Genomic DNA, 12,979 nt, shown 5'->3' with positions numbered 1-12,979 from the left:
AGTTGCTTAGATATGGTCATTTCATTAATACTGCTTGAGCTTTTGCTTGTGTCCAGAGGTGGGGAGGTATAGTAGATACAGAGGCATCCTCAAGGAATTTATAGTCTAATTCAACACAATATGTCAGATTTAGACACAGGATAGATACTATGGGAACCCAGGAAATGATCATCAAACCTGCCTGAACATGTGGGTCTGGTCAGAATAGGTGTTCCAACTTAAGTTCCTGAACTTAAGAAAGAGCTAACTGCATGAAGAAGTGGTGTGTGGGCTGGGATCCCATTCAGACCTACTCATCTTCAGTCCTTCTCTGTGTACTTCTCAAAGATGTACAGATGCAAGATGTGGGCCTAAAACGCCCACAGTTTGGAAATGCTCCTTCAAGTCCATACTTGTCACAAATTTCATAAATTAAAAGGCAAGACTGGAAACTGCTCCTTCTCGGGGGTTATGATGGGCAGCAAGATGGCGTCTGCCAGTAGGGTCGTTCAGGTAGTCAAACCACACACTCCATTAATAAGGTTTCCTGACAGAAGAGACAATCCTAAACCCAATGTATCAGAAGCTTTGAGATCAGCAGGGCTACCATCTCACTCTTCTGTAATTTCACAGCATTCTAAGGGATACATCACCAGATTTGCTGATGTATCAGGGTCCACCAGACACTGCAGAAATAATAAAAACATTACCTCAGAAATACAGAAGGAAACTTGTGTCTCAAGAAGAAATTGAATTTATCCAATGCGGAGGTCCTGAATAACCATGGCGGCTGCTGTTTGTCATCAGACAATAGAATTGTCTCTACATTAAAGGACTCCCAAAATGGCAGATGAGAAACTATATATTAAACACCTTTAATAAATATTATGAAAAAAATGAAATATAGAAAATTTAGGTGGATACTTGTATTTCCTGATTTATGTATCTTGGTCAGCTTCTCCACAACCTTACCTAATTGTTTATACATTTTATACTTATTAAAGTATACATTTCTAAATGTTAGCCTATTAATTTACTCTTGATTATCAAACATTACCAGTGTTGAACTATTAAAAGCACACAATGTATAGTAAACTATCATAGGATTCCCATAATTTCACCTTTCTTTCTGTTTAGACATGGAAAAATTTATCAGTCAGAATTGCTGTCTTAGGGATATGATTTTCCTGAAATTGGGTGAGGATCAGTGAAATAATGACTCTATTACTTGTTCTTAATTCTCTGTTCTCTAATATTTTCTCATTCACAAGTTTACTGGAGTATAACTGGCTTAGTAAGTATATCCTACTCTGAATGATAAAAATATAGTCAAGCTAAAATAGGTGACTATACTATTAAGATAGAGGAGATCATACAAGAGATTCCAAAGAAAGTCAAAGAGTATAAAATGGAAAATAATTAAGAGACCAAAATGAATATAGCATAAGAATAAAGATTTCACTAGAAACTGCAATTTATTATGTTTCGGAGGTTGTAAGGAAGTCTTGTTCTTTGGTTGATTTTACTGTTTTGTGATCTTGTATGCAAATCCTGATAACCATTAACTTTCTCAAACTTAATGTCTAAAAGCCTTATAAAATCAACATAAATATTTACTTATAACAAAAAAAGGCAAGATTGGTGACCCTAGTGTATAAATTCATTTAAATGTCTGTGTCTAAGTCAGTACAAGCAGCTTTCAATATATATTCTGATTTTGAATTCATTTGTGTAAAGGTTTGTAAAGTGAAAAAGAATAAATTTTCACCTTAGTAAATAAGTATTTGTAGTGAATATATTCTGCTCACAACTAAGTAACATATACGATCTGAGGTTTACAATCACATTAAATATTTGTTTTACATATAAGAGTAACAAAATGTCCACAGGACAAGGAAAGAGGGAAACTAGATTCTAGTCTGATGCCTCCAAAGAACTGGGTGACCTTGAACCAGTCACTTCCTTTTCTGGGTCCCATTATTCCCTTTTATAAAAGAAGGAATAACTTCCTAATATTCTCACGTATGTTTTATTATACAAGACAGTTCCAATTATATAGAATTAGACATAACATTTAAAGATCCCAGAAACATACAAAGAGTTAATTCTTGTTCTCTCTCTCTCTCTTCCCCCATTCCTTTTTTTTCAAATCAAATCCTCATCCAAGCACATACTTTTTTTATAATGTATTAAAAAAAATTGGGTATCTGAATATTATGACTACTTAGAATTTCTCTATATTAATTTTATAACGTGTCTATTGTAAACTACTTATTTCTCAATCTAACCTTTTCTTTTTCAAAACAGAGACTCACCGGAGGTATTATAATAGAATAGCAAATGGAGGTTATCTTATTGTAACGCATATGCACATGCACACATCGACACTCGTTCACATGCACACACACCACAGCTGGCTGCTAAACATGGACAAAAGGCAATAGGCACATTTTTCATGTGCGTAATTGTCACCATAATAGCGATTGTATTTAAAAGACAATGTAAAATGTCATGTCTGAGTGGTGACTCAGCTCCTGTCTATCTAGATTTATTTTTATAGAAAGAGCAAATGGAAATCAAGATGAAATGTTTGAGCAAAACTTATTGCTCTCTAGAAATCACTCAAACAATGGTTTAATCTTATCATCTATTTCAGCTACTCTAAAATTATTTTATGTCTCCATTCTCAGCTTGTCTAGTAGACTGAATGCCAAAGCAAAGAGTCTCCAGAAAGGAGGGATAACTAATTTCTGACTTCTAAATATTGAACGCTGACAAATTTTCAAACTATATCCCACATCTTATATTTTCACCTTTATATCTTCCCAGAAGTATGGCCTTTGAAGTGAATGACAGTCAGAAAAGGGATTAAGTGGCACATTTCTTTCAGACGACTGATGCTCCTGTGAGTAAGAGACTATACAGTGCAATATAAATCAGCTGTTGGTTTGAGTTATGGGAAGGAGTTGGTCTTGTTTGTATATCTTAGATATCAATAAGGTGGTCAAAAGGAGGCAATCAAAGTCAGCATTAGAGTAATAATATACTTGCACAGGCTCGTCTCCAGCCTCATGCTATGTGCTTGCCTTTTCACAAAAACAAATAGGAAAACAAACCACAAATAAAAGCTCTGAAGTTAAAGTCTCCCACATTTCTTCCCTTCTCAGCCATCAATCCTTTCCCCAGCCCTCACGGTAGGAGCCCTGGGAAGACATCCAGGGACCTAACAACGGAACCACGAGGAGTTTTACATTTAAGGCAGACAACTATAAAATCACTGAAAAGGTTGAAACAGAACCATTCAAGAGAGGGCCAGACTCAATCACAGAGAAATCCTCATTTTAGTTTTCACAGAAACTTGCATTGAGGTAAGAAAGAATGAAAGATACAGAGAGAGAAAAGGCATGCATATTTCTTTGATACCCTAGACTTACTCCCCGAGGCTAGATAACGAGGGTAGAAACTGTGGCTGAGAACTATGACCCATTAAACTGTATAGCAATAAAAACTGGAAAACCGCCCAGAACAATGTGTCCCAATCTTTGGGTTTACCAGTAACACTTTCTTTATTTTGCCTTTTTAATGTATTATCTACAGAATCACTTTTTTAAAATTGAGCTCATCTTTCTTGCTGAATTAATTGATCTAAATAAACATATTTAAAGAAAGACACTATATCATTACTATAAAAGCAAAACCAATATAGCTGGCATAAATTAAAGATAACTTCCAAAGTGATGTCAATGAAAGGAAAATGGTACTAGGAGAGTCGACCTCACACAAAAGGCTGGAAACTGCAGGTTTGTTATTAAAAAAGAGGTGAGCATGGATTACAGAAGTGCTGAAGATCTGAATGGTAGGACCAAACCGACACTATCTCCTCCCAGCAATGATGTGCTGGTCCACATTCAACAGCTATGTGAGACAAAGAGGCTGACTTGTAGAAATTTCTGATTTCTGTCTGTAGACCTTTCCACCACGGATAATTTCAGGCTATTGAGGTAGCATCACTGGATATGGATGGGAGGAGATGCAAACAGCCTCCTCTCGTAAGCATCTAAGAGGCAACCCAGCACACAGCTGCTTTTTTTTTTTTTTTGACTTTTATTTTAAGTTCAGGGGTACACGTGCAAGTTTGTTACACAGGCAAACTTGTGTCATAGGGTTTCTTGTGCAGATTATTTCATGACCCAGGTATTAAGCCTAGTACCATTAGTTATTTTTCCTGATCCTCTCCCTCCTCTTTTAAGTAACTAGAAGTACTGAAAGAATTGAAACAGGAAAACTTTTCTTATTATGTGTTCTAGGTAATTAATTCCACCTTAGTGTTATACTGAAAACCATATTCATTTATCAGCAGTGCCACATGTCCCCCTTTTGGAAAACATAAGTCTTAGGTAACCTCCTAGGACATCTTTTTTTTTTCTTTTTCTTTTTTTTTTTTACATGGAGGCACTTTAGTAGATAAAATCATGTTATGAGGATGGTAATATTTTTCTATTTCGAAGCATGATTTCTCTGGTACAGTTGTATGTACATGATGCCTGCCCCACCTTCTATGAGATACTAAATTGGATCTATCTGTAGTGAGTACATAAAGAATAACATAGGAATAGTGTAAGAATAAACATCCATTTCATCTTTGTGAAATATAAAGTGAACACAAACTGGAAGAGAAAATGATGCTAATTTCCTCAATCTAAACTCTTTTTCTATGGGAAGGAAAAAGGAGATTGTTCTCTGAATCGTTTAGAAATTTTTAAAATGGCGGCATAAAACGAAGTTTTCAGAAGAATAACGTGTATCAAAATCCCTGCATATATTTTGCATCCTATTTAGATTTCCTTGTACCCTTTCAGCTACTCTTCCTGTTGTTTACAGACAGAAAGTAAATTTTAAGAGCGTTTTGTTTATTTTTTGATGAATCCTGATGGCATTTTTAGGCAGCAGAAATACAGGCACCAAAGGACACAGCTGAGAATAATGAAGCTCTTACATTAAATCAAAAGGCTCATGATTTCATCTCAACAATGCAGATTCAGCAACTGAAACCTTGAAAGCATCTATATGGAATACAAATGCGTAAAAGCAGAGATGGAAAATGTCCTGAATCTCTTCAGAATGCCACAGCAAATCAATAAAAAAAAATTACGGGACTTTTAAGAATGTGTGTTCTTTTAATGGATACAGATTCAGTGGCATCCAGAAATGAGATGTGAACATTCAGAATATAGTGGTGTGAAACTTTGTCCTGTCACTTCTATTCTATGAATTTATGTAGAGATTAAATTATTATAGCCTGCTTCAACTCCCAACCAGTTCCTCGGGAATAGAGGAGAAATTCAAGTGTGATTTAAGGGAGCATTTACACCGACGGAGAGAGGGCATAATTAGTCAGTGGAGACTCATGCTTCTTTATTCTTCAGACTGCTCAACTGAGCAGATATTTCAGCAAGTTGAAAGGCTTAGCTGTTTAAGGAGAAGTTCTGGATATAAAAAATTCGGGAAAGGGGCTGTGAATAATGGTACTGAGCTGCTGCATGCTCATCTTCTTTTCTCCCTGCTATCCCTGTTCTCTCCTTTGGGGATAATGGTAAAAATCGCCTGTTAAGCTGGACTCCATGTGACCCATGGCTTCCCCCATCTTTCCACAAAATACAACAAATTATCCACTTTGACTTGATAATATTTCCCCACTAGATATTCCTTAAATTGCTTGCTTCCACTCTGTTCTCTAGCATTGTTCTTCTAGTTCAAACTTCATCATTTCTAGCTAAACTGATCTATCACTTTGTGACTCCAGTCTTATCCACTGCAAACATCCAGAGTGACAGCTCAGCCAGCCAAGTCTGAGCACATCCTTCCCCTGCAGAGAATATCCCCAAGTCAGGATCACCGTCAAGTGCCTAAGGAGGGCATTAGCAGCCACTGTGCTCTAGTCCCTGCCTACTTCTCCACATTCATCTCTTGCCATTCTCTGGCTTGAACTGCACCCTGTGCAAGGCTGTTTCTTCTGCTTCTGTGTCCTTCCTGTCACTCTCTTGTTTGTAAGACTCTACCTCCCTTCTCCCACTCTACCATACTTGATAATAAAAACAATAGCATGTCTTCCATCAATGATAGACTGGATAAAGAAAATGTGGCACATATACAGCATGGAATAGTACGCAGCAATATAAAGGAATGAAATCATGTCCTTTGCATGGACATGGATGGAGCTAGAAACCATTATCCTCAGCAAACTAACACAGGAACAGAAAACCAAACACAGCATGTTCTCACTTACAAGTGGGAGTTGAACAATGAGAACACATAGACAATTGAGGGGAGCAACACACACTGGGGCCTGTCAGGGGCTGGGTGTCAGGAGGGAGAGCATTAGGAAAACTAGCTAATGCACGCTGGGCTTTATACCTAGGCGATGGGTTGATAGGTACAGCAAACAACCATGGCACACGTTTACCCATGTAACAAATCTGCGCATCCTGCACATGTACCCTGGAACTTAAAAAAAAAAAAAAAAAAAAACAGTAGCAGCTTGTTTTTATAAGCTGCTTACTAAACTCCAGGTACTGTTCTAATCAATTCATGTAATCCCCAATCAGTCTTGACAGGCATGGACCATTTTTATCACCATTTTAAACAGAGACATAAAGTAACTTGCCCATGGACATGGAGTTAGTAAGTTTTAGATTCTTGGACTCTAAACTAGCACTCCATCACCAAGCCATATTCACTATGTTTGCCCTAGTTAAATCCAACCATCTCTTCAGACAGAGAGTCACTGTCTCCAGCACGCTCTCCCCACTCTCCTGAGTGAGTTGGGTTATATGTTCTTCCTCTGCTCATGTGAATCTTTCTATAAATTTATTTGGCACGTCGAATTGTAATAAACCATTCATATATCTCTCCACCCTGCTGGATTGTCAGCAGCCATGGCTGATTTGTTTTTATATTCCAATGTCTGTTATCCAATAAATGTAAGTTGAATGTGAACGTAAATAAATATTTTACATTATAGCAAAATATCAGAGTCTTATAAGGCACTACAGAACATGATATTTATATGTAATTCTCACTATCTTTTATACAAATATCTCCATCATCACATAAACCCAGAGAGCTTAGGTCAATATTTGTTGAGTGAATGAAAATGTCCATGATGAAACGTAAAGGGAAACTACAATCTTTGTAGTAAATATTCAGACTGTTCTAAAAAGAGAGTATCAAATTAAATCAGAGTAGACCAATGCTTCTGGGTTAGATACATCATGGGTACAAATTAAATATTTGGAAGATTTATTAACTGACCTATGCAAATGGACAGAGTTAAACAGTTGTGCCTCAAATATAAATAGGTAAGTCTATGGGAAATGAGATTTGATGACTGCAGTTTAGGAAAAAAATTCATCTTGATCCAATATCTTAGCATAAACAGAGCAGCAAGTTAATGATAGAAGAACTGATTACTTTCGGATTTAATCTAAGTATTGTGGAAGCTTGTATGCAAACAGTTCAATATATATATATCAGCCTCCAAAAAATTAAACAAATCTAATATACAAAATAAGGAAAATGACAGTTTTGAGCCAATATTTCACACTAATTTTAAGTCAGTACAAACTGCATTTAGGAAGTACTTACTACAATCCTTTCACTTCCATTATTATTTTGTCTTCTTCTTTTTTAAATGGATAATACGTGTACATGATATGCCATCAAAAATTATGAATGCACATACAAGGAAAGTAAGACTTTCCACTTGTTTGTTTTCCTGTTTCCTTCCCTATAGGCTAGCATTATTACCCATTTTGTGTGAATTCTTCCAGACATAGTCCTAACCAGCACCAATGCACAAATAGTTACATAATCAAGCTGTATTATAATATTGAATTCAGTTTTCTATTATTGAATATTTGAAGTGTTTTAAATATTGCAAGCAATTTTTCAATGACTGTTCTTGTATATATGTCTTTGTTTACACCGATTAAATACTAGAGTACCTGAAGAAAAAAATACCTAGGAGTAAATTTGCTAAATTAAAGCATAGCTACATTTTAAATTGTGGTGTGTGTTATCAAATTTGTAATCAAGCTGACTTTTGCAAAAGTTTTGCAATTTAAACTGTCACAACAATAAAAGAGTTCTTTTTCCTCTATATCTTCTTTGATAAATGAAAACTGATGCCTCAATGTAGTTTATATGTGTGTGTATGAGTGTGTCTGTGTATCTATATATAAGTAGAGCTTATTATCTTTTGAAATATTTAAAAGACAAATTTTAGTTTATTATTTGTCTGTAAGCTTTGTTTATTCTATGCCTATTTTTTCCTGTTGGTTTGTTTTCTGATACATAAAAAGTTCTTTATATAGTAAAAATGAATAGTAGTTGCAGTTAAAGTACTTGTTGGAAATATCTTTTTCTAGTTTGTTGTGTTGCCTTTTGATTTTTTTTTTCCTATTCAAAATGCTTATGAACTTATAAATTCTTAGCATGGTTTCTATGATTTGACCAACACTAAGAAAGGTCTGTATCTTCAAAAAAATGCTTCCATGCTCTGCCCAGGAACATTCGTGTTTTCATTATTTCCATTTATATCTTTTTATGTTTTATCTAGTTTTCTCCATGAGATTTATCAAATAACCTATCCTTTCTTCCTTAAGTTCCATTTTTGACATATAATGAATTCCCTGTGTAATTTGGGTCTATTTCTGGACTCTATTCTGTTCCAACACTGTATTTGCCATTTAATTAGTTTGATAATATCTGTAGTATGATTTGGAGAGTATATTCTCACCTCTTTCTACTCCTCTTTTGGAGATACTGGCCATAACTAGTTTTCCATATGATCTTTAGACTCTAAATACATTTAGAATCTAAATCCCTAATTCCAGAGAGAAAATTATACTTTCAACTATTTTATCGGAATTGAATTAAATTTGTAGAGTAATTTAGGATGAGTTGAAATCTTCGTTGTATAGAGTCTACCTATCCCAGATCAATATGATTTTCCTTCTAGTCAAGCACTCTTTAGGCGTCTTAATAACCTTCTACACTTTCTTCAATAAATATGTCTTCAAATATTTTCAGTTTATTCATAGGTATTCTATGCTTCTATTTCTATTTAAAATGGAGTCTCTTCTGTCACTTGAAAATTTAGTTTTTTGTCTATACCAAGGCCGTTAATTTTTGTTGTTGATTAATTTTGTTCCCAATCATATCACTGTATTATTTGTTATAAGACATCAAGATGATTTTCTTGCATTTTTCAAGTATGTCATATCTTTTTCAAATAATGATAGCATTATTCCCCCCTTTCCCATTTTTATGTCACACTTATATTTGTGATAATGAATATCCTTGTTTTCTTCCTAACTTCAGTGAAAAGTTATAATACTGTACTTCTATTCATTCTGTCATATTTTATGCTGTTTTCCCTTTTATTGCTTTATTTTTTCTGTGTTGTGTATATTTCTTTGCTTTTTTTGTGCGTGGGTTGGGTATCTTACTACCATTCTGGAAACTTTTGTTTCTGTTCTGGGTCATTTTAGTATTTGATTCTATATCCATAACATGATTTAGTGTACTTATCTCCTATTATGTAGACACTGGAACAATGATGTATTGATACATCTCCAATTCATTTTCTCCAACATGGCTTAGTAGATACTATTATTAGTTCTACTTGTACTTGTTTCACACCTTAAAATATACCCAAACCTCAGTTGTTTGAACTATCAGCTGTAAGTGAGGCTTTTAGACTTCTAATTATAAAAGATGAAATAATCAATATTCTTACACAACTGCCTAATTTCTTGCCAACTTTTATTAGTTATATTGTTTCTCTGTTGTCATTCCATTCACATTGTACTAATGAAGCTGTGATTCCAAGAGTTCTTTTGTCCTTACTTTTAAAGTCAAATGGAGTTTAGGTTCACCTTTGTCCTTGTGCTACAGTGTTTCTATTCAACAGGTGTTCAACTGAGATTTATTTTTTTAAACAATTTCTTCAAGTTGGCTTTAGAGGAAATATATTCTCCTAGTGCTTGCATGATCAAAAATGCCTGCTGTTGCCTTTCTATTTCAGCAATTTGTCTAGGTGTGTATAACATTTTTGCTCACATTATGTCCTGGAGGACTGTGCATTTATCTCTCCACTGATTTCTGATGATGTATATTGTTGTGAATGCTAAGGCCAGCCTGATATATTTCTCGTACAAGTTTTTGATCTTTCTCTCTGGATGTTCAAATAATTATATTTTTAAAAATCATAACTTTACTGGGTTGTATTTCAGTAATTCTTAAATTGTGTTTTTATTGACAGATAATAATTGTACATATGTATGAGGTACAGTGGGATGTATATATTATGAAAAAATCAAATCAAGGTATTTAGCATACCCATCACCTCATCCTTTGTCATTTTTTTGTGATGAGAGCATTCAAAATCCTCTCTTCTACCTATTTTGAAATATAGAGATATAGAGTACTCTCTCTCTCTATGTATATATATGTGTGTGTATATATATATATATATTTATTTATTATTATTATTTTTTGAGACAAAGTCTCACTTTGCTGCCCAGCTGGAGTACAGTGGTGCAATCTCAGCTACTGCAATCTCCGCCTTCCAGGTTCAAGCAAGTCTCCTGCCTCAGCCTCCCAAGTAGCTGGGATTACAGGTGCCTGCCACCACGCCCGGCTAATTTTTTGTATTTTTAGTAGAGGCGGGGTTTCTCCATGTTTGCTAGGCTGGTCTCAAACTCCTGACCTCAGGTGATCCACTCACCTCAGCCTCCCAAATTGTTGGGATTACAGGCATGAGCCCCCACACCCAGCCACAATATTGTTAATCATAGTCATCCTACTGTGCAATAGAACACCAGAACATATTCCATCTATCTACCCATAAATTTGTACCTGTTGACCAATCCCTCCCTATTCCCCCTTCCCTCTCCCTTCCCCAGCCCTTGGTAACTATTATTCTAGTCTTTACCACTATGAGACTTACTTCTTTAGATTCTGCACATAAGTGAGATCATGTGGTATTTGTCTTTCTGTATCTGGCTTATTTCACTTAGCATAACGTTATCCAGTTTCATTCATGTTACTGCAAATGGCAGAATTTCATTATTTTTACTGACCAAATATTATAGTATCCCATTGTGTATATATACCGCATTTACTTTATTCATTCACCCTTTAATGAACACTTAGATTGATACCATATGTTGGCCATTGTGAATACTGCTGCAATAAACATTGGAAAACAAATATGTCTTTGAGATGCTGATTCTGTTCTCTTTGGCTATATACCTAGTAACAGGATTACTGGATCACATGATAGTTCTATTTTTAATTTTTTTGAAGACTCTCCATATTATTTTCCTTAGTGGTTGTACTAATTTACATGCCCACTAACAGCATATAAGAGTTTCACTTTCTCCCCATCTGCACCAGCACTTGTTATTGTTTGTCTTTTTAGTAATAGCCATTCTAACAAGTGTGAGGTGGTATCTCATTGTCGTTTTGATTTTGCTAATGATTTGTGATATTGAACATTTTTTCATATACTTATTGGCCATTTGTATGTCTTCTTTTGAGAAATGTCTATTCAGGTTTTTGTTTTCGTTTTTTGTTTTGACAGAGTCTCGCTCTGTCACCCAGGCTGGAGTTCAGTGGCATGATCTGGGCTCACTGCAACCTCCACCTCCTGGGTTTAAGTGATTCTCCTGCCTCAGCCTTCCAAGAGCTGGGATTACAAGCATGCACCACCATCCTAAGCTAATTTGTATTTTTAGAAGATACTAGGTTTCACCACGTTGGCCAGGCTGGTCCCAAATTCCTGACCTCAAGTGATCTCAGACTCTTAAAGTGCTGGGATTACAGGCGTGAACCACTGAGCCAGGCTATTCAAGTCTTTTGCCCATTTTTAAATATAATTATTTTTCTTTTGTTACTGGGTTGTTTTAGTTCCCTATCCATTCTGGTTATTAACTTCTTGATGCATAGTTTGCAAATATTTTCTTCCATTTTGTGGTCGTCTTTTCACTCTGTTGCCTGTTTGCTTTGCTGTGCAGAAGTTGTTTGATGTAATCTCATCTGTCTATTTTTGCTTTTGTTGCTTATGCTTTCAAGGTCTTTTCCAAATTGCCCAGGCCAATATGATGAAGCATTTACCCTAGGTTTACTTCAAGCAGTTTCATTGTTTTGAACCTTGCATTTCTGTCATGAATCCATTTAGAGCTGAATTTTGTATATGGTGAGAGATAGGAATCTAGCTTTATTCTTCTACGTGTAGATATCCACTTTTCTAGGCACTGTTTATTGAAGAGACTGTACTTTCTACTGTGTATTCTTGGCAACTTTGTCAAAAATCAGTTGGCTTCTAGATTTGTTTCTGTGCTCTCTATTCTGTTCCTTTGGTCTATTTGTCTATCTTTTATGCCAGTACCATGTTGTTTTGTTTATTATAGCTTTAATGTATATTTTGAATTCAGGTAATGTGATGCTTCTAGCTTTGTTCTTTTTGTTCAAGATCGCTTTGGCTATTTGGGATCTTTTATAATTCCATGTCAATTTTAGGATTTGTTTTACTATACTGTGAAGAATGTCATTGGTATTTTGATAAGGATTGCATTGAATCTGTAGATAGCTTTTGCTAGTATGGACATTTAAACAATGTTATTTTACCCCATGAGCATAGACTATCTTTCCATTTACTTGTGTCTTCTTTAGTTTCTTTTATCAATGTTTTACAGATGTCAGTGTAGACTTCTTTCACCTCCATGGTTAAATTTACTCCTAAGTATTTAAATTTTGTAGCTATTGTAAATGAGATTGTTTCATTGATTTTTTTTACATAGTTTGCTATTAGTGTATAAAAATACCAACAGAAATTTGTATCCTGCAACTTTACACAACTTTATACAAAATAGCATTTTGTATCCTGCAACTTTATTGAATTTGTTTATTCCAACAGTTTTTTGGCATTTCAATT

The 12,979-nt window shown here is 35.1% G+C and overlaps 1 pseudogene; it reads left to right on the top strand.

The window, feature by feature from the left end:
* Positions 1-432: 432 nt before the first annotated feature.
* Positions 433-883, top strand: LOC116466689 (alpha-ketoglutarate dehydrogenase component 4-like; annotated as a pseudogene).
* The last annotated feature ends 12,096 nt before the right edge of the window (positions 884-12,979 follow it).

This window comes from Hylobates moloch, unplaced genomic scaffold, assembly GCF_009828535.3.
Source record: "Hylobates moloch isolate HMO894 unplaced genomic scaffold, HMol_V3 SCAFFOLD_4, whole genome shotgun sequence".
Taxonomy (NCBI): domain Eukaryota; kingdom Metazoa; phylum Chordata; class Mammalia; order Primates; family Hylobatidae; genus Hylobates; species Hylobates moloch.
This window is presented reverse-complemented; position numbering and strand designations above follow the sequence as displayed.